The sequence below is a fragment of the Aotus nancymaae genome, unplaced genomic scaffold, assembly GCF_030222135.1.
Source record: "Aotus nancymaae isolate 86718 unplaced genomic scaffold, 86718_ANA_hifiasm-v0.15.2.pri h1tg000012l, whole genome shotgun sequence".
Classification (NCBI taxonomy): Eukaryota; Metazoa; Chordata; class Mammalia; order Primates; family Aotidae; genus Aotus; species Aotus nancymaae.
The window spans coordinates 37449215-37475568 of record NW_026988423.1 but is presented as its reverse complement, the minus strand read 5'-3'; the positions used below and the strand labels follow the sequence as shown (position 1 = coordinate 37475568).

Below are 26354 nucleotides of genomic sequence, written 5' to 3'. Positions count from 1 at the left end.
AAATGGGGGAAATAAAGGGTCGCAGGTCCAAAGTGCGTCCAAAACTCTAGGGCAAACAACGTTAAATCTTAAAGTTTGTGAGTAATCTTCTTTGACTTTATGTCACACCTCCTGGACACACTGGTGTAGGGGCTGAGCCCCCAAGGCCTCAGGCAGACTCATCTCCATGGCTTTGCTGGGCATAGCCCACCCTTCAGCTTGCACTATTGAGGGTGCATGCCTACGACTTTCCCAGGCTGGCACCGCACTCTGGTGGCCCTACAGCTCTGTGGTATAGGGGAGGCCTCATTCCCACAGCTCCACTACACATGGCCCTAGTGAGGACCCTCTGTGACAGCCCTGCCTGGGCTGTGGGGCTCTCCGAGGCATCTTTTGAAATCTAGGTAAAAGCAGCCATGCCCTTACAGCTCATGAACCCTACACACCTAAAGAATTAGCACAATGTGGACACCACCAAGGCTGACCACTTGTACCCTATCGAGTGGTGGCCCAAGCTGTACCTGGGTCCACTTGAGCCATAGCTGGGGAAACCAAGGAGCACAGCACAGGATGTGAGAAACAGAGATGTTAGGCATCCCTGGGTCCTCAGGTTTGAGGTTCCACAAGTGCCCTGGGCTTCTCCTTTGAAACCATTCTACCCTCAAGGTCTTAGCACTCTGGGGAGCGGCATCACTGATAATCTCTGAAATGCCCTCTGGGTCATCATTTCATTGACTTGATGAATAGCGTCTGGCTTCTTTTTATCCATACTGATCCTTATCAAATGGTAGCTTGGCCACACCCTTGGTATTCTCTCTCAAACAGGCTTTTCTGTGCTTCACAATCTAGCCAGGCTGAAATTTTCCCAGTCTTCAAGTTCCGCTTTCCCTTTAATTATAAATACTGTCTTCACTCCGTTTCCTTCTCCTTATATTTTCATATAAGCTGTCAGGAGAATCTGTGCAGCACCCTGAACACTTTGCTTAGAGATTTCTTTTGCCAAATGTCTTAGTTCATTACTCTTAAACTCTGCCTTACACAGAGCACTAGGATATGGACACAACTCAGCCAGGTGCTTTGCCACTTGGTAATAATGATGGCCTTTCCTCCAGTTTCTAATAAATTATTCCTCATCTCCACCTAAGACCTCATCAGAATGGTCTTTACCATCTATATTTCTACAAATATTCTGTACATGACCACTTTGATCATGTCGAAGAAGATTTAGTCTGTCTGCAAAACTGTTTTCTTCTGTGCCCTCACCAGAGTAAAATTCAATGTTCCATTCACGCAAATCTAGGGTTTTCCCTAGTATGCATCTCAAACTCTTCCAGCCTCTGCCCATTACCCAGTTTCAAAGCCATGTCCACATTTTAGGAATGTGTTACAGCATCACCCCACTTCTCAGTTCCAATGTCTGTCTTCGTTTGTGTGTGCTGCTATAACAAAACACCATAGACTGGGAAATTTGTAAACAATAGAAATTTATTTCTCACGGGTGTGGACGCTAAGTCTAAGATTGAGGCATTAGCAGATCAAGGTCTAGTGAGGGCTGCTCTCAGCCTCCAGTATGGCACCTTGCTGCTGTGTCCTTCTGAGGAGATGAATACTGTGTCCCCACATGTGGGAAGGGGTGGAAGGGGCCAACTTACCCCCTCAAGTCTTTTTATGTAGTGGCCAATCCCAGTCATGAGGACTTTGCCCTTGTGACTTAATCACTTCCCTAAAGCCTCAGCTCTTGATACTATCACGTTGGCAATTAAGTTTCAACACATGAAATTTGGGGGACTTTCAGACCACAGCACCGATTAACTGTAGCCAAGGTGACAGAGTAATATACTATACATCTGGACACTAAGATCATACAACTGCATATTGGGAATCAATCCCAGAAACAAAAGAATTATTATTAGGTCAAAAGTGCCAAGAATTATTCATTGAAATTATTATAGAATCTGGGCAAATAAAGATAGCACAGTTAAGTCTCTATCCTTAAATTATTTAAAGTCTAGTTGGGCAGACAGGTAATGATAGAAATACAAAGTAATGTGTTGAGACTTATGTTAGAGAAAGGCGTGAAGGTGAATATATAGACAAGGGGCACCCAATTGTGCTGGGGGATGGGAAAGGCAGGGAGGGTCATGACTCATGCAGGAAGTGGGCTGCAAGCTGAAAGTCATGGCGTGGGTAGAAGGCATGGAGGGTAAATAAAGGTATTCCAAACCACAATTAAAAAATTGTTAAGATGGTAGGTTTTATTTTGCATGTATTTTACCGCAATCAAAAAATATTAATGCCAAAAGAGAAATAAATAGGTTAATAAATGAAAACACAAAGTATTCCAGGCAAAAGGAACATCATTTACAAAAGAAACCAGGGAAAGGGTGCTGTGTCTGGAAATAGCACGCTTTGTAGTTTACTACGGCTATTTATGAGTCCTACGAAAACAGAAGAATATTAGCCTGAGGAGCACAGGAGGGTGTACACCTTAACATGCCTTTTCTGAGATGTGAAAGCAACAGATGATGGATTATATAGATGGTGGGATCCATGCAAAGATTTCAATTAGAAGAATGGTCCTATCTGATTTATACATTAGAAAGATCATTTTGAATTGTGGAAGGGAGGAGGCAGAGCAATCTAGGAGACCCTTAAAAATCCAGGTGAAACACAACCAGAGTGTCAACTATGAAACTGGAGCACAAATTGATTCTGGAGATAGTCATGAGGCAGAAATAATAAAGCCTATTGGCAAATCAGATTTCAGGAATAAGAAAGAGGTGGTCAAATGTGTTTCTCAAGCACTGTCTCAGGTGTGGGGAGCATGGGCTCTGGAATGGAAGAGAAGAACCAGATTCAGGAGAGGAAGATGTTGAGTTCATATTTGGAAATGTTTAGTTTGGAGTGTTTGTGGGGTATGGTTTCACTCCATGTACAACTTCCCTTTGCTTCCCCTGCCTCAGACAACACCAAACTTCTATTAGTCTTTCAGACATACCATGCAGGAAGGATACTGGCATATTCCCTGAATTGCATTTCAGCAATTATTTCCTCGGAAATTCTTCCTGCTTCCCTTTCTTAGATGGTATCATGGACCCAGCTGCCTCCCCTTCATATCTTTATCACAGGTATAATTTGAGATTTTGTTAAAGAGGAAAAAAATGAAGCAGATAATCAGTAAAAATGGCAAGAAAGACTTTGTACAAGTCTACTGCAATAAGGGTCAAGACAGCCATAGTAAGGGGAAAAGCCTGAACTCAACTTCAAATATAACAGAGACTGAGTCAGTGGGCAAGGTAGTGGATGGAGAATTACTAAGAATGTGGTTAGGTATCCAGGTGAAGGAAGAAGAGCATGTGTAGATACTAAGGATGGAAAGGATGATCCATAAATGGGCTTAGCAGGATTCTTGGCTAAAACCGAGGCAAGGACAAGAGACAGTCCTTGGGAATTTACATGTGTACATTTTTGATATTTAGTGTATCGTGTATCTCTCACTACGAAGTAAGCTCCATAAGGAGAAAGAACCTGTTAACTTTAGCTCACCATTTTATTCCCAACACCTAAAACAGCGCCAACGTACATGACATGTGCTCAATAAACATCTGTTTATTAAATCATTGAAAGCAGGGTTTGAGTCTAATTCCTCTGCTTCAATTTCCTTCCCCAATGTCGCTATCAAATCATAAGGCACTGGGTTTTTTTGTTGTTGGGGAGGGGTTGGTAGAAGTCCCTGCTTCTCAACAAATCCTTCTCTGATAGTTTTAATTCCAAATGTATCCCATCTTTCTGTACTTTGATAAGTAGTTATTGCCTATTCCATTTATCAGGCATTTAATAATATTCTTTTTTATTTCTTAATGAATTCCACTGTGTGACTCCCAGAACGACTAAATTATGTGCCCTTAGAGAGCGGGGACCTTGTCAGAAGCCTTTTGTTTTGCCTTTAGCACAGAGTATGTTGCTATTGCCTGGTAGATGCTCAGTAAATATCTCCAAATGAGTAGGTGAATTCATTAGTTGATACAATTAATGCTTAGCCCTAAGAAGGCTTACAATTAATAAGGAACACAGGATAAATACTTATAACTTTACTTACAAAAATAACATTTATCTAAGTAAATAAAATTTTCTTCAAAGAAAATAACCTGGGAGATGGTAGCACTGTTGTTCAAGTGTATTCATTACTCAGAATCTTCTTCTGGCGTGACGTATGCCTGTTTGACATATTTCTAGACACTATCTGTGTATCTCTACTTGTCACATAGTAGCAATGATCTGAACAGGCAATTGGTTCTGCTCACTTGCTATTATCAGAAAGACTGGCTCAAGATCAGCTGCTCCTTTTTGGCACTTGCCCTTCACAATTTAATTGGCTTAGATCCAACAATTCTATATTGTGGGTCGAATCGCTCTGTCACATTGTGATACATTTGGCAATCAGTGTATATCAGTGGGTTCATCTAGAAACTACATTACTTTACATTAGCCATCCTAGGGGAACTTTTGGAGATATTTTCATTGCTCTGATAGATGATTGATATCACTTGCTTTGGAATTTTCCTGGGATGAAATTATAGTAGTCATGCTTAATGTGTTAGAATATGGGGACATGATTGCTTATTCTCCCTGTTATAGAAGCACTGTCAAACCTGCCCTCCGCTCAGATGATTGCCAAAACATTTAGATCATTCTGGGTTGGTAACATGAATGACCTGCATTCCAGGGATTTGTTAGAAACATCATGTGTGATACTATTGTTCCATTCTCATTTAAAGTACTTTTGCAGAAAGTTATTTATCCATGTTATACAATTAATCCACTGCTTGAATTAAACTAAACAACTGCATGTTTGAGCTTGATAACAAGTTATTTTTATTGCAATACCCTTTGGTACTGTAAACTAATTCATTGTAAGCCAATGGCAAAAGAAACAGATGACAAAATGTCTCTTTTATATTGAAAGATATTGTTGAGGGGAGTGTCCACTGGCACTGCCACCGAGTGAGTGTCCATTGGCATGCACTGTCCCCCATCATGGGCAAGCATTCATGATCACTTGTCTCTTGTCTCTTGTATGAAAGAGAAGATCAGGGCTTATAGAGAGCTACCTGACCTTCCTTCTGTGCCTCAAATTCAAAAACTTTAAACATGCTGCTCCCCCTGGCTCATCCCTATGCCCTTCAGGTTTCAGCTACTATGTCCCCTCCTCCAGGAAGCTTTCCCTGACCCTGAGACTGAGTCAGGTGCCCCCTTTGAATTTCTCCATCCCAGCCCTGCCCACTCTGGGTCTCCATCCCAGCCCTGCCCACTGTCTAGGGACAGGTCTGTCTCCCCCACTGGACTGTGAGCCTCTGTGAGAACAGGATTGGGGTTGTCTTAGTCAGTGCTGTGTCCCTAGTACCACCAGGAGCAGGGGTCAGCACAGAAGAGAATTCAGGACTGGGCGCTGTGGCTCATGCCTGTAATCCCAGCACTTTGGGAGGCCAAGGCGGGTGGATCACGAGGTCAAGAGATCGAGACCATCCTGGTCAACATGGTGAAACCCCGTCTCTACTAAAAATACAAAAAATTAGCTGAGCATGGTGGCATGTGCCTGTAATCCCAGCTACTCAGGAGGCTGAGGCAGGAGAATTGCCTGAACCCAGGAGGAGGAGTTGCAGTGAGCCGAGATCGCGCCATTGCACTCCAGCCTGGGTAACAAGAGCGAAACTCCGTCTCCAAAAAAAAAAAAAGAAAAGAAAAAAGAAATTATGTAATTTGCTAAAGTAACTAAGTTAGAGGCAAAGGTGAAACTACATGACTTCACAGTCCATGCTCTTAAGAGTTGATGGAAAACCATGGCGGTCTCTGATGTCTCAGTACTTAGGAAAGCTGTGGTTTTCCCATGTAATAGGTTCATGGTTATTTAATGGACTACTTGCCTACAGTAAGTAACAGTACTCTTCTCTTTTCTTAATAACGCAAAGTCAAATTTGCCATCCACTGTCAACGTTAATATAAAACGTTTCACATGGATGTTGATACTTATTTCTATGCAGTTGTATTTTATTTATCAGCCTTATCTTCTAATTACATATCTTTTCCTTGTATAGTTACTTTATTGTGCTATACAGTGGATACTTTGGCAAACTGTCACAAATCAATTGATAATTATAGTTCACATATATTACTGTGCTATACCATCTCCTAACACCCTAGTAAGAGAGGTGAGTGCCTATTTTACAGATGGGGGCTCTGAAGTCAGTGGAGTGTGATCCTCCCATGACTACTCAGCTAGCCAGTGCAGGAAAGACTCTGTAAGCATCAGCCTTTGCTGTCAAACTTGATCATACCTCTGCAGTGTTCTAACCAAGAGCAGCATCTTCCAAATGCTGTTCTCTGGCACACTGGCATTTTAGATGTATTAATAGATGCTCCTAAATGTTAATTTAAAAGTAATCTGTAGTCAAATGTGTTGGCCAGATATCGCTCTTGTGGGGTGCCACAAAAAATTAATATGTTAAACTCTGTGAAGCAGAGCAGGTTAAACTGATGTTTTCTAAGTTTATTTGGTCCAGCATATTTTTTTTTCTTTTCATTTAAAATGCTTATTCATTGAGCCCAGATGGACGTAAAGATGAGAACAATAGATACTGGGGATTACTAGAAGGGGGATGGAGGGAGGGGGTAAGGGCTGAAGAACTCCCTGTTGGGTGCTAGGCTGGCCTGTATGTGCTCTAAACCTCAGTATAACACAATATACCATCTAACAAACCTGCACAGGTAGCCCTGAACCTAAAATAATATTTTTAAATTACACAATAAAATAAAATGCTTAACATCTTCCTGGAAACTGCTATTTTAAAAAGCATCACTTGAAAACTGTTGGTACATCGAATGAAAGTGTTGGAAAAAAGCCTAAGCAGCAATTCAATCCTAGCCTCAAGCCTCGGCTCTCGCTAACCAGCAGTGTGACCTTCATTCAGTCACTTAACCTCTTTGGGTCTTAAGTTCATCATCTGTTAAATTATAGGTTTGAACTCGATGATCTTAAATGCTCCTCTCAGTGCCAAGATTTGTGATGTTTGACTGTAAGTGCCATCTCATTTGAGGCAGGTTCAAGTGTGTACTTAGGTTCTAAGGGTTAATGTAGCATCGAGAAGAGTTTTGATTTGAGAATAAGCTTAAAAAAAGAAAAAAAAGGAAGGAAGTCTTGCCACTTGAGACAACATGAATGAACCTGGAGAATATGCTAAGCAAAATCAGCCAGACACAGAAAGACAAGAACCACACGATCTTACTTATATGTAGAATCTTTAAAAGTCAAATTCATAAAAGCAGAGAACAGTGTTTACCAGTGTCTGGGAGCGTGGAGGAGATGGGGAGATATTGGTCAAAGGGTACAAACTTTCGGTTCCATCAGCAGCTTCTGGGGACCTAAGGTACAACACGGGTGGTGATGAATGTGTTAATTAATTTGATTGTGCAATCGTTACACCACACAGAGGTACATCAAATCATCACGCACACCTTGAATATATTCAATCTTTACTTGTCAACAATTTCATTTATTTAAGCAGAATTTTCATCTACAGGAGGAAGATGGGGTAAAGAGGAGGACATTTATCAGACAATAAATTGACTTTTTATTGCAAACTAGAAATTGAACTTATCTGCATTTCCTTTCTTATTTATATTATTCTCCAAGTTGTAGGAAGCTCAGAGAAAAAAATTGAAGACATGAAAAAGTTGATGTCCCTTGCAAAGCTGAAAAAAAATCACATCACATTTTATGTTAGGCTTTTTAAATGGGGGGGGGGAAATAATTACACCTCGAATTGAGAACATCACTTGACTGTAATATCTCTTTTCAAGCAGATTCTACTAATTCCAGATTTAGAAAATGAAAATGTGTTCATAGAAACCATCAGAGCAAGGCAGATGGAATAAGGTATTTGAAAAATCTTAAAGCTGTGCTTGAATTATCACCTTTGGATCTGCATATTTGAAATACATTATTAAAAGGCTTTCTCTGGCACTGTTTTACGCCATCTTCTGAAATGTACAGAGAGGGATCATTAACTGTCCTCTATTTTCTCTGAGGATGGAATAAAGCGAAGAAGGATTTCCACTGCAGCAGGAAAGCACTCAGTTAGATATTAGATGAACTGACATGTTAATTAAACAATTCAACTAGCTTACAAAGATGCCTTCGCTACTGCAGATTTCATATACGCACGATCTCCTAGATTGCCTTCTACTTTTATTATTCATTCTCAGATCAGATGTACACTAGAACCCAGTGTACATCTTCCATTTCTTCCATTTCTTCCCAACCTAGAATACCTATCTAGACCTTTGTCCAAATTCCACCTTGTCTTTGAGGTCCACATGTACTTTTACCCTCTTTTGGTCTATAAGATCTTTAATTCATGTAACATTTTATTAACAGTGCTCCTTTCTCATCAATAACATGTGCCTTGGTACTTTATTGTATGAGAATATAAATTACATTCAACACGATATACCACTGCCTTATTAGTTAATTGCTAGGTATGGTTTGTCTTGCCAAATGTATTGAAAGCTCTTTCAAATCAATTCAACAAATAGTTTTTACTCTATGTGCTGAGTACCAAAGGGATCCTCTTTAAAAATAAAGAAAACACCACCATTGATCTCAAAGAGCTTAGTGTCTGGTGTGGGGAATGGCACGCACACAGCTAATTAAAACACAGAGCTGTGTGCAACATGACTGTGGCAGAGACAGAAAGGAGGTATTGTGTATGGAAGGTAATGAGGGGAAACTTCATGACAGAGAAGTGTTTGAACACAGGGCGTGGGCTCTGTCAATTCCAGGCAGATCTGTGGTTCTACTGTGCCGCCCGATGTCTGGCACATAGTAGGTAGCCACTCATGAAATGGCTGGTTGCATGAATCAATGAAGACATAAATATATTTTGCCAGGCAAAGGCATGAGGGAATTGGGATCTAAATGGAAGGATGAACTTCAACATTAAATAACAAGGAGCCCATTTAACTGGATTTTACATGAACGGAAAGTGAAGGAGATAAACTTAGAAAAGTAGGTAGGAACAAGATATTTCAGTCCTTGAGTGACATAATATGTAGTTTAATCTTTATTTGGTAGGTAATGAAAGCAAAGTTGGACTTTGAGCAGATGAACAATATGGTGAAGTTTTTGATGTCAGTATTTTTATATCATCATTCTTATAATAAATCTATATTGTATGATAGATGCTCACTCATGCTTTAAAAAAATGGCAAGATTTTAAATAGAAACTATGGGAGTTGCATTCTAAAAACCACAGATATAACAGGTGATCTCATACTCGCAGTGCAGAAGGACATGGAGACCCCATGAGGTTGAGCAAAAGAGCTTTGCTTGGGGCTAGCCCTTCCTGTCCAGGTCAGGCCCTGTCTGCCTGACTGCCAGGAGCTCCTGGACACGCACGGTGATGTGCTGTCTGACCCCAGATAGGCCTCCCAGCCAGGCCCAAAGTCCTTCAATTTCATTTTAAGGAATGAAGTGCTTCGTTTTCAAACTTAGACACCCTCAAGAGATGCCTGGGTCAATATTTGCCTCCCTGGTATGGAGTTCTCTGTGTGGAAGCTGAATCTTTCAGCTGAAGCTTAATGCGTCTTTTTGGGAAACTAAAACTTGAATTTGAAAATTGACCATCATCAAATGTTAATTAACCTTCTTAAAACATTGATGGTTGAGAATGATAAGAGCCAAACGGTGTTTATGGAGTGCCCAGGGTGTGCAAGGCCTTGTGCAGGGGTCTGGGGGGTGGGCTTTGGAGAACTGCCAAAGTATGAATGCTGGTTCTGCCACGTATTAGTTGTTTGTTCTTAGAGCAGCTTTTATCTAGTTACTCACCTCATCTATAAAATGAAACCAATAAGGCTTACCCTACAGATCTTTTCTGCGGGTAGATGCAATGCACAATCCGGTCTCTGCTTGGCCAGTTTAAAAACAAAATGTCAGGACAGGTCTCTGCTCTCAAGGAATTTGCCACCTAGTTAGGGAGATGAGGCGGGAGCATGCAAAAAGTCAATCAGTAACAAAAGATTAAAATGACAATTCCAGACAATAATAGAAAAGTTGTCACAAGGCTGTATATGATTAATTGCCAAATGGATTTTTCACACAGTAAGAATTCAAAAAAAAAGAGAGAAGATTGGGGCATCTACCAAGTTCATCACCCCTCATTCCGCACCCTTTGGTGAGGCGAAGCCTTCCTGTCCTGGAACTCACAGCCCATGTGGGACCCTGGGCTGGTCTGGAGGGCATCTGGCATTCCACGTGGGCCTCCCGTTACTGGACTCACTGTCTCCTCTCCCCAGTGGCGAGGCCGTGGTCACACGAATATTCTCCAGGGTACCCCTAAACCAAGATAACTGTTCCATTATGAATAGAGTGTCAGGTCTCTTTCCACTGCAAGTGGCGAACAAGCAAATGAATCCAGCTTTGAGATGTGGAATTATCCACTCAGTGGCTGGAACAGTCCAGGCGCAATTCCTGGGAGCAGGCACGCTGGATCCATGGGTCGAGCCTTCCCGGGCCCTGGCCCTCTCTGCCCCTTTCCGGGCTGGGGTGGGATGGGGCTGGCTCCCTCGGGCTAGCCCTCTCCACAGCCAGTGACCCGAGACAAAGGCACCAGTACCCGGGACTCAGGCTGGGATAATGGGAGCACACGCATGTGGTCGCGGGGCCGCGGAGAGGGGCAGCTCCGAGGGAAGCGTCTGGGACTGAGACCGAGCGCGCGCCCCGCTCAGGCAAAGCCGGTGGCTGCAGCTCCCGCTGCTCAGCGCACACGCGGGACAGGCAGCGGAACCGAGCTGCGCCCCCGCCCCTTGGCTGTGCGGCCCTCTGGGCAGTGTGTGTGTGTGTGTGTGTGTGTGTGTGTGTGTGTGTGTGTGATCTGAGTGTGGTACGCACACGGGTGCAGTCCGGGCCAGGCAGTGTGTGTGATGTGAGTGTGGTGAGCACACGGGTGCAGTCGGGACCAGGCTGTGTGTGTGTGTGTGTGTGATGTGAGTGTGGTGCGCACACGGGTGCAGTCGGGGTCAGGCGGTGTCTCCCGGCGGGCTCCGCTGTGCGCCGCCTTGTGGCTCCACCAGGCAGTGGCTGGGCTCCGCGAGGGGTTCCGGCGCTGACGGGCGCCCTCCGGCGGCCGCGCAGATGAGGTGCGGGGCCCGCGAGGCACCCGCCTGGCATCCACCCCCGGCCCCCGGCGCCCCCTCGCGGCGGTCTCCGGGCCAGCGCGTGTGCCTTGGTCGAGGTCAGCTCCGAGGGGCACCCGGCACCCTGCGGGCTCGCAACCTCTCCGGGTCAGTGAGCCGGGCCCGGGCATCCGGGGCTGGGTGGCATCGGGGCGGGGAGGCCTCGCATGGGGTCCGCGGCGACGGGACGGGTAGCGGGGTGAAGCCGTCCCCAGAGGGGCCTTGAGCCCCCGCCCCGCCGGGTCGTGGATAGGGCGGTGCAGAGGGCTGTGCCGCGCGGCGGGCGGCGGGGGGGACGGGGTGGGGAGAGGGGGAAGGGGGATGGGCGAAGGGGAGGGGAATAGGGGAGGTGGGGAGGAGGAGAGGGTGGGGAGGGGAAGGGGAGGGTAGGGTGGGGAGGGGAAGGGGAGGGTAGGGTGGGGAGGGGAAGGGGAGGGTAGGGTGGGGAGGGGAAGGGGAGGGTAGGGTGGGGAGGGGAAGGGGAGGGTAGGGTGGGGAGGGGAAGGGGAGGGGAGGGTGGGGAGGGGAGGAGGAGGGGAGGGTCGGGAGGGGAAAGCGGAGAGGGTCCTCTGCCTTGGGTAGGCCCAGCCGTCCCTCTTCCCGCGGTGTGTAGCCCTGGCTCGCCCACCCGAGGGCTCGAGACGGCCGCACGGGATCTGGTGGCTTCCCGGGGCTCCCCTGCAGGTTGAAGGGGACTCGAGGCGGAGGCCCAAGTCTGGGCTGGTCCTTCCTCTGGCCGGGGGAGGCGTCCACGAGCCCGGAGCTGCACTGGGCCGGGGCACTCTAGGCCGTCACGCGGCTCTCAGCAGCGGGATGGGGCCAGTGAAGAACGCGCGCGGGAAAGAAACTGCAGGACTCTGGGTGGACTCGGGAGGGCGGGGCAGAACGTCCTGGGACTCCTGAGGGTCGCCTCCCAGGGGACCGCGCTCTCGTTGGGGTGCAAGGGGCAGATGCATGAAAGAGGGAGGGCCTGGCAGAGCACGCTGGCGGCTGAAGTCTGCTGAGGAGGTGGGGCTGTGTGCGGAGAGGGGCGGGGAGGGGCGCTGCCAGGGCTTCACCTGCCATTGGAACAGTGGGGGCAGGATGTTTACGGTGGCCTCAGTTTCTCCTCCTAGAAGGAGATTCTGGATTGAGTGATGAGCACCGTTGATGTACCCTACAAGGCCTCCCCCTGGGGTTAAGAGGGCTTAGTGAGGTCCAGTCTCAAGACCCTAGAGCAGGAGTGCATTTTATACTCTATTGGGCTTTTCCACTGGGAGAATGTGATAGAAGCCTCCGTCTGTCATCTCAAGGAGAGAAGTCAATCTACCCTAACCCGGGATATCTAAAACCAAAGATGGGCTGTGAACACCAAGTAAGTGCTCCTGCGTAAGAGCACTTCATTCATTCCCTCAGCAACTCGTGAATTCCTTACATATTCGTGGAGCTTGTGCTGAGCACACAGTGGGTAAGGAATTGGGAATGCAGAGAAACATCAGCCTCAGTTCCTAAGTTGTGGAACCTGTGATTGAGTGGTCGAGGCATTCATTTAAATAACAGGATGCAGCACCCTCAGAGATATCTGTTGGGTGGTACCACGAGGGCTGGCATCTCAAAGGAAACGGAGAACTGTTCAAAGAGCCCTACCCATCCAGATGGAAGCACGAAGTCTTGTAAATATAAGGGATACGTATGCATCCCCTGTCCACCAGGGACATCAAATGCACGCCACCCTGAAGTCACAAGCACGCTGGGATGCTGCAGGAGCGTCCTACAAGGAATCGCTACATTGAATATCTGGGTTTCAGGTCCTTTCAGTTCTAACACTTCCACTTTATGTTTGTGGATATGATGTTGAAACTAGTCCCAGCACCAAAAGCTAGTGAGGCCCAGCTGTAAGACCCTTTTCCACCATGCACCCTTCACCCCCACTCTTCCACTCACCTGTGTCCCCACCAGATTGCGAGGCCCGTGAGCAGTCTTGCTCTGCGCTGACATCTCAGCTTCCAGAACAACCTTCAGCATGCAGAAGGCCTCGGTGAGCAAATAATGAATGAATGAAGAGGTGAACAAACAGATGCTTGCAAGGTGTTCAAAGGACAGAAGCAATAAAAGACATTGAGATTCTTCATAGCAACGAGAGCTTTTATACAGCTTCAAGGTGCTCAATGGCTCCTCAATAGAATACGTGAAAAGAAACGGGCACAGTGGGTTTGGGTGTTTTACTGGTTTGAGGGCAGGGAGGAACTTCTTTAATGAAATGTGTGAATGTGGCACCTGTGGGTGTCCTCTCGACGAACCTGGTCTCAGGCAGCATTATACCTAAAACATTCCACAAATGAGACTAAAGTCTGTTTTAGGAAAAACCATTTAATAAACAAAATGGGAATGGCTTTTCATGGTGCCACTGCACGTATAGAATTGTCGGCATTCTACTTCATCTCCCCTCTTGGGGCCTTCCTGCTCTCAGTGTGGGCCACATGCTGGCTGCAGTAGTGTTCATGAGAGCTTGGGGAAAATCAAGAGTCCCAGGTACCATTCTAGACCTACTGAAGCTGAACCCACATTCTCACAAGACCGCATGGGTGATGGGGGGAACACTGGTCTGAGAGCTACCATCCTGTAACCTGCAGGTTGATTACAGCTCAGGTCTACACATCTGGCCTTGTGCATCTGGCTGGTTTGCTGTAGCTCTGTGCATTGGCCAGTAGTTCTGACCCTAGTGTGGATGGGCAGGATGAGTGGGGACCCTATTCGTCGACCCTAAGGAGTTTTCTTCTCCTCTCATTGCTCTGTTTCCAACTCTCTAACAGCTGATGGACTCTGAAACTTCTGCTAAAATGCTCCTCCTCATGTCGAATTAATTCTGTAAAACTGTTTTGCTAACGTGGTTGAAGTTCAAAAGGCATTCCCAATGAGTTGTTTCGTGAAAAGGGAGCGTGATGCATATCTTCCGTCCCCTTTGGACAGGCATCTCAGCATGTCTCCGGCATCCTTGTGGAGCAAAAGGCAGAGCCTGCAGCAGGCTGGAGAAGGTTGGGGGGTGCGAGAGGTGGCCAGGACCTTGGGGAACATACAGCTCCTTCCTTTCACCAACAGGCAGGTGGAGCTGGAGCAGGTGGTGGTTAGTGAAGGTTACACAGTGAGCTGGTACAAGAGATGAAATGTGACCCTCTTAAGGTTCTTACCATGGGTGGCCATGCCTAGCTGTGCACTTTTCAGGGTGCCACAGTCACTTTCTCATCGCCCCAGAACAAGTGTAGATTACTCAGGCAGATTTATTTTAGCCTTTTTTTTAGCATCTTTTCATACAGAGATTTTTGATTTATCTGAAAGGAAATCAGATTGGAGATCATAAGTTGAATTCACATATATGGAAAACAAATGAGTGGTTAGAAATTATCTGAAGCACCATCTACTCCTGCTGCCCATCAAAAATGTGAGTCCCCCTGCAGCATTCCTGCGGGGTCAACGTCTGGCCTTGGGCACTTCCGGAAAGGGGAGAGCATTCAGATGGGATAACCCTGCTGTGATGCTGTGAGCTCCGTAGATCCATTCTTGCCTTCTGTTGAGTTGAAATATGCCTCCCATTACTTACACTAGCCTAAAATGCGTATCAAAAGTACAAGCAATTACATATCAAACATGATTGCCAACAGCAAATGCCTTCATCCAGAGAGAGGCAGGGGCCAGGAGAGCAATTCAGGCAGGCATGTATGTGGAAAACTGGGTAAAACACGGCAGGAACTAAGTAGGAGGAAGGAATACTAGGGCGGGGATGAGCTTGGATCAGCAAGAGGGAGAACAAGCATGGTCTATTCCGGGAATGTAAGGATTCCCAGTAAAAAAGATTCCTGTGGCCTCGGAAGTCTCTAAAATCTGTCGTTTATAACCCCTAGTAGGTGGGTGCTTTGTATTTCTCCAGCAGTGAAAGAATAGCATAGCATAAGGAGTGTACGAAGGTGGTAGTGGGGAGTGGTGGAGAGATTTCTGGGTTTATGTCTTAAGTTTGGAGTGACAGCCAAGATTCTTAAAATCCACGGGCAGGGAGCGCCCTCTTGTGTCTGATCAGAGCTAGTGCAGCTCTGTAAAAGCGAGCACTGCCGCCCTAAGGGAGCTGCCCGTGGTGCATCACAGAACCTTAGACCAGAGGTGATTTGCAGGGTTGTCTGCGCCCTCCTCACTAGAGGGAAGAGGGTCAAGGGCCTAGACGGCAGGAGTCATTGAGCAGGGGTACAACCCAGGTCTCTCAACTTCCAAAGCATGTTGCCTTTTATTTTATTATTTCTATTTCACTCTGGCACAGGCTAATGCCTGAAATATATTCTTTTTTTTTGTCACTGGTTTACACAAGGACCTGCTCACTCCTTTGCTCATTTCTTTTATCTGCAGTCTCTGCTGTAGTCCTTACACACATGCAGTGTGTCTGTTGTGCTGCCGTGTTTGCGTGTACAGTGTGGAAAGCATGTAGATGTTCACCTGTTTTTATGGAACAATGCAGGCGATGCTGTGTTGGGTATCTCCTTGGTCCCAAGTTTTCACTCAGCCTCATGTTTATCAGATCATCCGGGCAGCTGTAGCACCTTGAGTTCACTGCGCACAGCCACGTGGGGTGCTTGGTGCGTCCACACCTGCTGCCTATGGACCCCTGCTTGCTGTGCACTCCAGTGCGTCCAGGCCCCTTCCCTGCACAACACTGCAGCAGACATCCTTGCAGACCCCCACTTCAGGATGCCGATAATACTTGGGTCCTGAGATCTACCCAGAAATGAAATTGCCAGGTCATAGGGATGTAATTTACTCAGTCTAAGAGCTACAGATTCCTTCCTAGAATAGCGGCTTCCCTGAGGCTTCTCATTTTTCCTGTATCCCCTCCAACTCTTGCCATTATCCAGCTTTCCAATTTTCCCCAGCAAATTATGTGTAAAGTGGTTTTATTCCATATTCTCGTTCTTTTAGTCTGTATTTATCTGAGTATTTTTTTCCTGTGGCCAATAGGCGTTTGCATTTTATATTTAAATTGTCTGTTTGCATCTTTTGCCTATATTTCATTAAGAGTCTTTTCTTTTTCTTATTGATTTGAATATTTTCTTTGTAGAAACAAAGTATTCATCCCTTGGTGTTTTTAATGCATTGCAAATGTCTTCTCCCAATGAGTCAACTGTTAACACATTTCTTGTGCTTCCTTCATTGAACAGAAATTCTTAATTCTGTCACCCTCAGTCATCATTTTTTCTTGTACTTTTTGCTTTTGAAGTTATTTATAGTAATTCAAAAAATTCTTACTGAGTTCTAGTTCGCAGAGACAAGCTCTGACATTTCCCTCTATTGATTTTAGAATTTCACTTTTCGCATTACAGTTCCAAAATTGTATGGAATCCAGTTTTGCGAGTGTCATTAGGTAGGGATCTTGCTTTATTTTACTCTTGATTTCAGATTGCTTTCCACTTCCCACTCAGAAAGGTATCACACTGAGCTTATGGGGAAAATGAGAGCAGAGCTGGAAAGCCTTGAACTTCATTCCATGTGATGAGCTCCAAGTCATGGGGCAGTCCCAGCACTTGTTCCTCGGCTTGATGGGGCACAGACCTCTTCCAGATTCCCTTGGGCAACCCCAACCTTCCTAATATCCAGGCAGGGTTGAGTTCTAGATGAGCTCACAGAGCTGTAAGGAAAACTCAGAAGTCCACCCCGTCCGATTTCCCTAGTGTCACTCAGAGAACGGCGACTCAGAAAGATGATACTGTCTGTTAGTCACTTAGCTTTTCTGACCTTCCACATCTTGATGATGATGATGATGATGATGGCAATAATGAGGATGATGATGGCTTCCATTCACACGTGATTGTATGGGGGGCATCTCATTTGAGACTTGGGGCAGTGCTCTGAGGAGTCTTTCAGGTTACAGAGGAGGAAGCCAGCCAAGGGGAAGAATCAAGCCTGGACCGCTGCTTGCGTTTGCATGACGTTCATAGCCACTTCTGGCCTAAAATTCTGCAGTCTTGTATAACATCTCCTCTTGAAGGCTTGCTTTCCCTACGTCTTAAATGGAACCCCATATGCAGGGACATTTTTCTTTGCAGGTGGAAGTGGGTGGTGTGAGTGAACCTGTGCAGGATGGAGTCTCACATAGCACAGAGGAGTGGAGAAGTGCCAGCAATTCAGCCCAGACATCACCTGCCTCTCAAAACCTGAGGAATTCAGGTAGAAAAATGTTTGGAATAGGGAAGGGGGGCAAACTATTCAGAAAAGTTCATATAGAATTAGACGGAAGAAGCCAATTTGTTTTTCAAAGATATGCATGCATTGACTTGAAAGCATGTCTACAAAATATTAAGTAAATTCAGTACAAAATAATATATATCCACCACCTTATTGTATGAAATAAACAAAAAAGTGTACAGAGTTTTATATATGTTTATATAAAAGTAACTAACCAAGACTAAAGTATGGAAGAATATACAGCATATTTCTAAAATTCTAAAAATTAGCAGTACCAATGTACATGGGAGAGACAGAGATCATGGATTTTACATTAGATATTTTATATTCTTCAAATCATTCCAAAGAACAGATATTATGTTTATCGTTCAACTAACTGAATAAAAAGGAAAAAAGTACAGGTTGGTTGGGATTTGGGTGGACGTTTGATTACTGAAGATTCCTTCTGGTTTCCACACCAGCTTATGAATCCAAGAGCCCAGGCTTTGGCAGGACCAAGCTCCTATAGGCCTGGGTCTCCTGCTCTCTGAGTTCAGCTCTCCAAGTTAAAGGGTGCCTCAGAGATGGGGAAAGTGGGAGGATCGGGTGTCCTGGGATGGCTCAGAAGAATTTCTTCCTCCTGATTAAGTTGTCAGATCCATCCCCAGAGCAGATGGATCGTGCTTCCTCCTGGCCAAGACTTTTCTTGGGGGGTAAGGGGTGAGAGGGATCAGCCTCTCACTGTGTGCACAGGGCAGTGTCCAGCTTCAGAGCAAAGCCCCTGCAGCGAAGCAGCAGTCAGTATCAAACTGCTTCCAGGCAGCATCAAACTGCTTCTGGGCAGCATCAAACCCCAGCATGCGGCGCAGCGCGGTCCCTACTGCTCGTCCCCCAGCACCCTTAGGAAACGGCCTCCTTTCTCTAGGAAGTTGTCAGAAGGATGCAGAGATTCGCCTGCTGCAGGGCCTTGTCCCAGTGAAAGGCCTCAGTGAGAAGGCCCTGAGACCCAGAGAGCTCTGTCATGGTTTTGTCTTTGGAGAAACGTGGCTCCTGTTTGACCTCATAATGAATGAAAGGCTGGTGAGCACACAGCGGATTGCCAAACCAATCCTGACAATGTCATAGAAATATTGATCCTACAGTCACCTCTGATATCTGTCAGTGTCAGTATTTTGCACTCTTGCAGCTACATTAAGAAAGGGGGTGTGGGAAGGAGGTGAGCCTCGTCTGCTACTCAGCCTGTGACAAAATGCAGCTGGGCTGACAGGGCAGGGTGGGGACACGTGAGAGGTTGATGTCCACCTCACACATACTTTCTTCCTCTCTGCTCTCTGCCCTCCTGTCCCACAGCACTTGCCCTAGAAGCCACTTACAGATGAGCTGAGGATGCTTGTGAGAAAGTATGATGGTGGACAGATGGGGTGGGCATGATTCTGTGCATGGTTATTTAACTTTGCTTCTCATTACTGACAACTCTTGAAATGGGGTTGAGAGATGTGGCTTCTGATAGCACTGTTTCCACCCATAGCTGCATTTTAAAGGGTTAGATGCCTGTGTTACAAAGGGATTAGACAATAACACATGATTATGGAGAGGACTAGATTAACATTCTCATCATATTTTTGCAAGAGTATATAAAAAATTAACAACAGCAAGAATATCCTGCCTCTCTCGATCTGTGAACCAAAGCTTCATATAGGATCCTGGGGGCAAGAGGCCTGACCAGAGCTGGTGGGCAGCCTTTACTCTCCCCAGGCCTCGGCTTCCATCCTCCTGGGAGCCAACCTCAAGGACCTCTGAGGTCTGGCCCGGAAAGTCTGCATATGCCCCCACCACAGGCTAAGGGTTTATGCTTTCTTCTGCCTCTAAAGGGAGCTGGAACACACAGCAACAGATTGTAATCAAGTAATACCAGAGTATGCTTAACATAGAGATACTAAAACTCTTAGTCTTCTGGCAGTCAAAGTCATGAGAGGGGCCACTGCTTTACTAGAGCCAGAGAAACAAAATTTCTTACTTGGGAAGGACTTTAGAAGTCTTCTGGTCCAGCTCATATATGACACACAAACCCCAGATATAACATCTGAGTCCAGATGTTAAGGAAGAAAAGTAGCTCTTTTACTTGGTGGTCTTAGAAAAATAAAAAATTATCATTTGAAATGAGCTCTAGAAAGATATAGACGTTTCAAGTAGATTTGCATATTGAAGAAAGAAATGTGGATTGACTTATTCTGTATGGCCCCAAGGGCTCTGTAAAGATTGAACGAGCTATCTCAGCAAATAATGAATGAGATTCCCATTACTGGAGTCATTCATGTAGAGAATGGATGGCATGGGATGGAAGATGGATGGACACTGAAGAATATACGTTCTGGAATAAGTCAAACTGGTTTTCAACCCAGGATGTGCTATTTACCACTTCTGTGACCTTGGGCCAGCGTTGTAAGCCTTTTTCTTTATTCGCAAAACAAGTACGATAATTTATTGCTCTTCTTTTAAGGGGTCTTGTGAGTTTTCAGTGAGCTAATATATATAAAGTACATAGCCATGTATCTGGGTCAATAAATAGTAACTGTTTATTGCATTTGTGTATAATCATTTGGCAAATGCATTGTGGAAGGTTAGGATGTCAAGACCGGCAGATATTTCACATTCCTGGCAACACGGTGACTTCGCATTCATTCACTAGGTATTTACGGAGAGCCTGTCATGTGGCAGGCACAAGTCTGCAGGTGGAGAACTCAGGGGTAAATGGAGCCGATGTCGTTCTCACCCTCAAGGAGCCTACGGTCCGGTTTCTATAGCTGGTGTAAATGGCAGGACAATACTGACTTCAGCTTTGGGGCAACTCATTGGAATGGTGCTAAGAACTGCCCTCCGCTCCCCGTCCTGTGAGCCTTGGGTTTCTGTTGTTGGAGTCCTGCTAGGAGAGCCCTTTGGCGCTGTCCTCTTCGGTCCCACTGGTCCATGGAAATCCATCATCCCCAGCACCGTGCTGCGCCCCTACTCACACCAGTTCTGTCCTCCTTTTATGAGCTCCTTGCAGATGCAAACCAAGAGCACCTCACCTGGGCTGCACCTTGCTTTCCTGCCCCAGGGCTTGACTGGTGCCTGAAGGAAACTTGGGAGCGCTCAGGTATTAACCAGAGCCTGAGGCAGTTAAGAACCCACGACAATGGGGGAAGCAGACATGGACGGTGTGTTCTTCCCCCTCTATCCCTCAGGCAGGTAATTCTGAGGTGTATCTTACCTGGCTCCTCAGGAGGATGCTCAGGACTGAGCCTCACTTGAACGTCGGCTTCACTGTGGTGACTCACTGAGAGCTCTCTTTGTGTCAGCTTCCTCCTTCCGGGTTTCACCGTTCCTTCCTCTCACACCAGTCACCCAGGGTCGCTTCCAGCATAATCTGTCTTCACGCCAATGTTCTCGTCTCTGGCAATGTTCTCCTGGCTCAAACGTACTGTCTCAGTAAAACCAGTGTCACAAGACTCACTTAACACCTCTACTAAATCTCTGTCGCTCACTCTTGGGTACTTTGAGTCCCCATGTGTTTGATGGAGGGACGTGCAGTGGTGCACAAAGTCCATGCCCACTGGGACACCTGTCCCCAATTGCTGAGGGCCCACTGTTTGTCCCCTCCCTAAACCAGCACTGCACTCAGAGTCAACTCAGTACCGTCAGCTTGAACTCCCCTCCAATACACAGCACATTCTCCTCCTCTAACTGGTGATTATGGAGTAGTGCCGAAACAAGTTTCATACTTTACAGACTAATTCCACACCCGGCCATCAAGCAGTCCCTAGAGGTAAGTAGGGCAGGTTTGAGGATGGATTTCCCTTTGGGTGTTATCCCACATGCATGAGTCAGAGGTTCATTCATTTGTTTTGGTTAACTATATCTAGATGTTCTATTTTCTCCTTCTAACTGCTTTGACTCCTCCTAAAATTTATAGGAGAATTATGCCGCCATTGCCTTTGAGTTATTTTAAATGCTCAGTCTCATTTATGTTCTTAAATGCAAAGTTCTTTAATAGCATGTTGAGTGATTGTCACAGTAGGTTTATTTTTAAATTGAGATATAATTCACACACCATAAAATTCATCATTTTGAAGCGTGCAATTTTGTAGTTTTTGGTATATTCACAAGGTTCTGCACCCATCGCCCCTATTTAATTCTAGAATATTTTCATGGCCATTAAAGAAACCAGTACTCATTAGTGGTCTGTCCCCATCTCACCCTCCAGCAGGTGGTTTTTAACTTCCCATCGCATGACTTCATTTGGCCAATCGAGTCTGAGTACCGTAAACAAGTACACAGTGATCATTCGGGAATCACTTAGGAGCAATTGGTGGTAAGGAGCCTTCCTGCACATCGCAGTCCTGACTTCACTACCGCTGACTCTGTGACTTTGGGCAAGCATTTTATCCCTTCTGAGCCCAGTTTACATTTATACAATAAGAGGATTGGGCGATATTGGGAAGATTTGCTCTTGGATTTGCAGGATTTTAGGAGTAAAAGTATAGGAGGCTCAGGAGTGCTCAGTCCTCAAACTTTGGAATGAATGTTTGTAGCTGCAGTGTTTTTTTTTTTGAGAGGATGCCAGATATTTAGCTAAACTACAAAAGGGTCTAAAACTCTCTCCATCACTTTTAAAAATGAACAACTGGCTGAGGCGGGTGGATCACGAGGTCAAGAGATCGAGACCATCCTGGTCGACATGGTGAAACCCCGTCTCTACTAATACAAAAAAAAAAAAAATTAGCTGGGCATGGTGGCGCGTGTCTGTAATCCCAGCTACTCAGGAGGCTGAGGCAGGAGAATTGCCTGGACCCAGGAGGCGGAGGTTGCGGTGAGCCGAGATCGCGCCATTGCACTCCAGCCTGGGTATCAAGAGCGAAACTCCGTCTCAAAAAAAAAAAAAAAATGAACAACTAATGGGTCAGACAAGAAAGTACTTGTTCCACCTCTAACCTCTCACTATTATCTACATTAACATTTGGGAAAATTTAGTTTCTGAGAGTGGCTTGCCCGCCTCACTCAACAGGTGGCACTAGTACACAGGCCTGTGTCTGACTCCTGGGCCAGTGATTTTTCCTTAAGCCCCTGCTATTCCTTTAACAGAATTTGTGCTTTGGAATCAGAAAAATCCTCAAGGCTCATTTTATACATCTAAATATAAGACTACGTCTCAAACATAGGAACCACTCAATACATTGTACTTTTTACACCACTCCACTTGTGAAAAAGGGCCTCCTCTATATGCTTTACACAATCACTCCCACTACACACCCAAATGCTGCAAAACCCTTTTCGGAGCTAGTGAGAACCACACACACACACACACACACACACACACTCTCTCTCTCTCTCTGTCTCTCTCTCTCTCAGATGTCAGTTCTACACTGGTTTCCTTGAAGCACAGTAGAGGCTTTGCCTGTCTGCATCCATCCCACTGAGCTTGGATGGGGCAAAACCATCATCTTTGATGAGCTGCCTGTCTTAGCCAGTACCTGCCTCATATCAACCTAGTATATTTTATGTTAATAGATGAGACATATCTGGATATATTCTAAAACATCATCTCATTGGAATCTCTAAGAATGTATCCTGCTGGGAGATCACGTTGTCTCTCCCAAGCTCCCTCTGTAGGTGAACATCCAGATGCATCTCAGTGGCTGGGAAAGGCCTTGCCTGCTTGCCTGGCTTGCTGGAGAAAGATGTGTCCTGTGTCTCAGAAGATTGAAGGCTGCCACTAAGTTTGCAGAAGCATATTTGAGCTCAGGGTATGAACTCTCCTGCCCACCTGTGGTCCTGACAAGAGTCCAGGGAACCAACATCTCTCGACCCCCAGACCCTGCTCCCTTGGCTTTATCCCTGGTACAATTTTCATTTATTTCAGCTGCCTGCCCTGACCACCCAGCCAGTATGAGCCCAGGCAATGGGAACTAATTATAATATTAGCTTAGACACAACATAATTATAAAGAAAATTGCTGATAAACAACTTGGATTTATGCGTTCCAAAAATCATCTAAATATTTTCAGTTGCACCTTCTTTGGAATTAGTCACACTGATACATTACCTCTCTGCATAGGCTCTGAAAGTAGAGAGTGAGTGTTTGTAGCCGGGGCCCCCTTGTCCGCAGGATAGAGAACGGTAGGCCAGGCTCTGGTCATCACATCCCTGGGTGGAGCCCAGTATTGGCTTTCTCCCAAGAGAAGCTGCGTAGACTGTGAACTCTTGAGCCTAAATGGACCAGGGTGGGAGAATTCATCATCTAGCAGAAGAAGGGCCAAGGGGGTTCCAGGAGCTTTAGACAGAACAGGGACAAGCAGTGAAGCACAGAAAATTGACATTGGAAGTTGCCTGTTTGAAAGACACGACAGCCTTTGCTTGCTGCAGAGCTAATTATTATGCAAATTTATGCTAATAAACTCTGCCTTGCATGTTGTTGAGAAGCTGCCTTTTCCCGTTAACATAGCTGTAATGAGAGGTAAATCTGTAATGCAGATGCCCGAGGTAATATATCCTAAATCACTTTATGGTGGAACGGACTCTCTCACCCCACCCGACACAAATGTCAATTTAAATTAGTTTTTGCTTTGCATATTTATTGAAGCTTTATTTATTGTTAATATGTACTAAGGACACCAACTAAACAGCCCCCACTACTTGTTAGAAGTGGAATTTAGCAGGGAGCTGGGGACTGGTGTTTGCTCATCAGGAGATGGTAGTTTTTTTCTTCTCCCAGCTAGGGCCACAGCGTCAGCTTGGATGGTGCCAGAATCGTTCACGTGTCTCCCTCCTCCTCTGAGCTGGCTCTCAAATTAGGCTCTGTAATGAAAGAGCAATTCTATCATGATAATTATTATATGGCATTTCTAAGAGTTAATGGTCTTTGTCACCTGTGCCTTTGTGTTTGTAATACCATCCAGACTTGCAGAAACATGCCCAGGAAACAGGAGTGCTGTGGAGACGCTACCATTTGTCCCCTTCGGAAGCTTGTGAGCGCACACACATGCTCTCACACACTCTACATGTTTTAGGGCACATACATAGCTTCAAGCCGCATTTGCACTCACATCTGTGTAGTCGCACACACACCTTTATTTTGATAGTGTCTTACACATCGTTCCGGGGTGTCTTCACTCAAGTTCGAACACACACAAATTGACACTCGTCCCTGCACCCCAGCTCTGGTCTTGCGCATAACTGCCACTCTTCTGTGAAAAGGGGCCGATGGCACTTGTACTTGGAAAAGTTCTTCCAAGCAATGCTGAGATGAACCTTCCACTGCTGGATGAGGGAAACAGCACTAAATCATGAGTGATCTTGTTTCTAGTTTGTATTCTGTCACTTAGATAGATAAATAAATAAAGTGCCTACCACATATGTTAAGAATTTTCTTGCACGGTTTCATGGTTTCATTTTCACTTATAAATAGTTCAGGTTAGGTATATATTATTATTATCCCCATTTTGTAGATGGGAAGATTGAGACTTTGAAAGTTTAAATAACTTACTGAAGGTTAATCCACTTACTACACAAAGCAAGTAAAATTCAGGTATATATTCTCAGGCTCCAAAGCTGTTGTTCTTTTCCCTACATCATTGTCTCCTCGCTAATGGCTAGGTAAATCTGAGTGTGAGTTTCTTCTACAATTTATCTCAAAGATGTTAGATTTGATTATCTCAAACACACTCTGATCCATCTAGCTCCAAATTGTAATGTTCTGTGGTAATGTAAGTAACTCCCTCCTGATTCTGTGTGCCTCTTTCTGTCTCTCACTGTGAACTAAGTTTCAGTTAGTCACTTGCTTAAGGATTCTTGACCGATGCTACCTACCTATTTAGTTTGTGTAGGTTTCTCCTAGGGCACCTTGACCCTTAACCATTTTTTCTGACGCAAGTATGGAGAAAAATGAGTCCGTGAGGAACTGGGGCTAACCCAACCAAGTAAAACGTCAACCAGATGTGCTAACTTATGCATACATATATTCAGGGAACGCCAAAATGTCCATCTGCTGAAAAAGACCTCCAGCATTTATGTGTCAAGTACCTAGATTTTTCCTCATTAGTGTAAGTCTTTTGAATCCAGTTACCCTGACAGGCCCTCCTGTGAACATGTAAATTCACATTACATAAAGCAACATATCAACTGTTTGTGCCAGCTAATTCTCGAGCATGTGTTTTGCGTGTACCAGAACTTAAACAAGAGAGTGCTGAGAGAACAGAGCACATGAATTTTGATGAAGAATGTGCTGGAAGAGGCAGCAGTGTCCTCCCTGCTCACAAGACAGGCTGAGAGACGGCCTTCTCCTTTACCATTTAGGCATAGACTTTTGCTGGCCGAAATCTCCCATATGTAAATGAAATTCTAATGAATGAGGATTTTCTTCTGATCTATTAAGGAAAAAAAGTAGAGTTTAAAGGCTTCTTCATCTCCCTATGCCCACACCCACTATGCCCCAATTCTAAGCTCTATTCCCAATAAAGCATAATGCCTGGGATTCCAGTTCAGAAGGTCGATGCTTCGGCTTAAAGAAGTACGCTAGGTTGTGATGCTGAGCCTGGAATAAAAACACCATCTGTCAGTATCAATCTTCGCTGCTTTAAAATAAATACGTTTATCAGATCAATTTTCGTTGGAACGATATGCTGAGAAAAGGCCTAAAAAGAAGCATATAAATAAATGCATTATTATTGTTAAAATTTAAAAAGAAACATGGAAATAATGCAATTAAAGGGAAGAAAATAACATTCATTCATAACTGCACCCCCAAAGATAACCACCCTTCAGATCTCCCTAGATACCATGGGGCGGAGTTGCTAGAACTTTGCAGAAATACATGACAAGCATTTTCCCCAGAGGAGGTAATTTTGAAAGGGAGGTTGGACAGCATTTCACAGTGGAAGTAGGCAGACCTGGGCATAAGCCATGTCAGGGATCAGGGATGACATCCCTGA

The 26354-nt window shown here is 45.2% G+C and overlaps 1 protein-coding gene across 3 annotated transcripts in view; it reads left to right on the top strand.

Moving 5' to 3' along the window:
• The window catches only part of OPCML (opioid binding protein/cell adhesion molecule like), a 1160549-nt gene that overhangs the window by 445786 nt on the left and 688409 nt on the right, over positions 1-26354 (top strand). Inside the window, exon 1 of one of the 3 annotated variants that reach the window (XM_012449170.3) lies at positions 17301-17391. The exons of the other annotated variants lie outside the window; for them this stretch is intronic. The gene's annotated coding sequence lies outside the window, so the exon portion shown is untranslated. Of the gene's footprint in view, positions 1-17300; positions 17392-26354 lie in introns of those variants that run through there. 3 annotated transcript variants of the gene reach the window in all.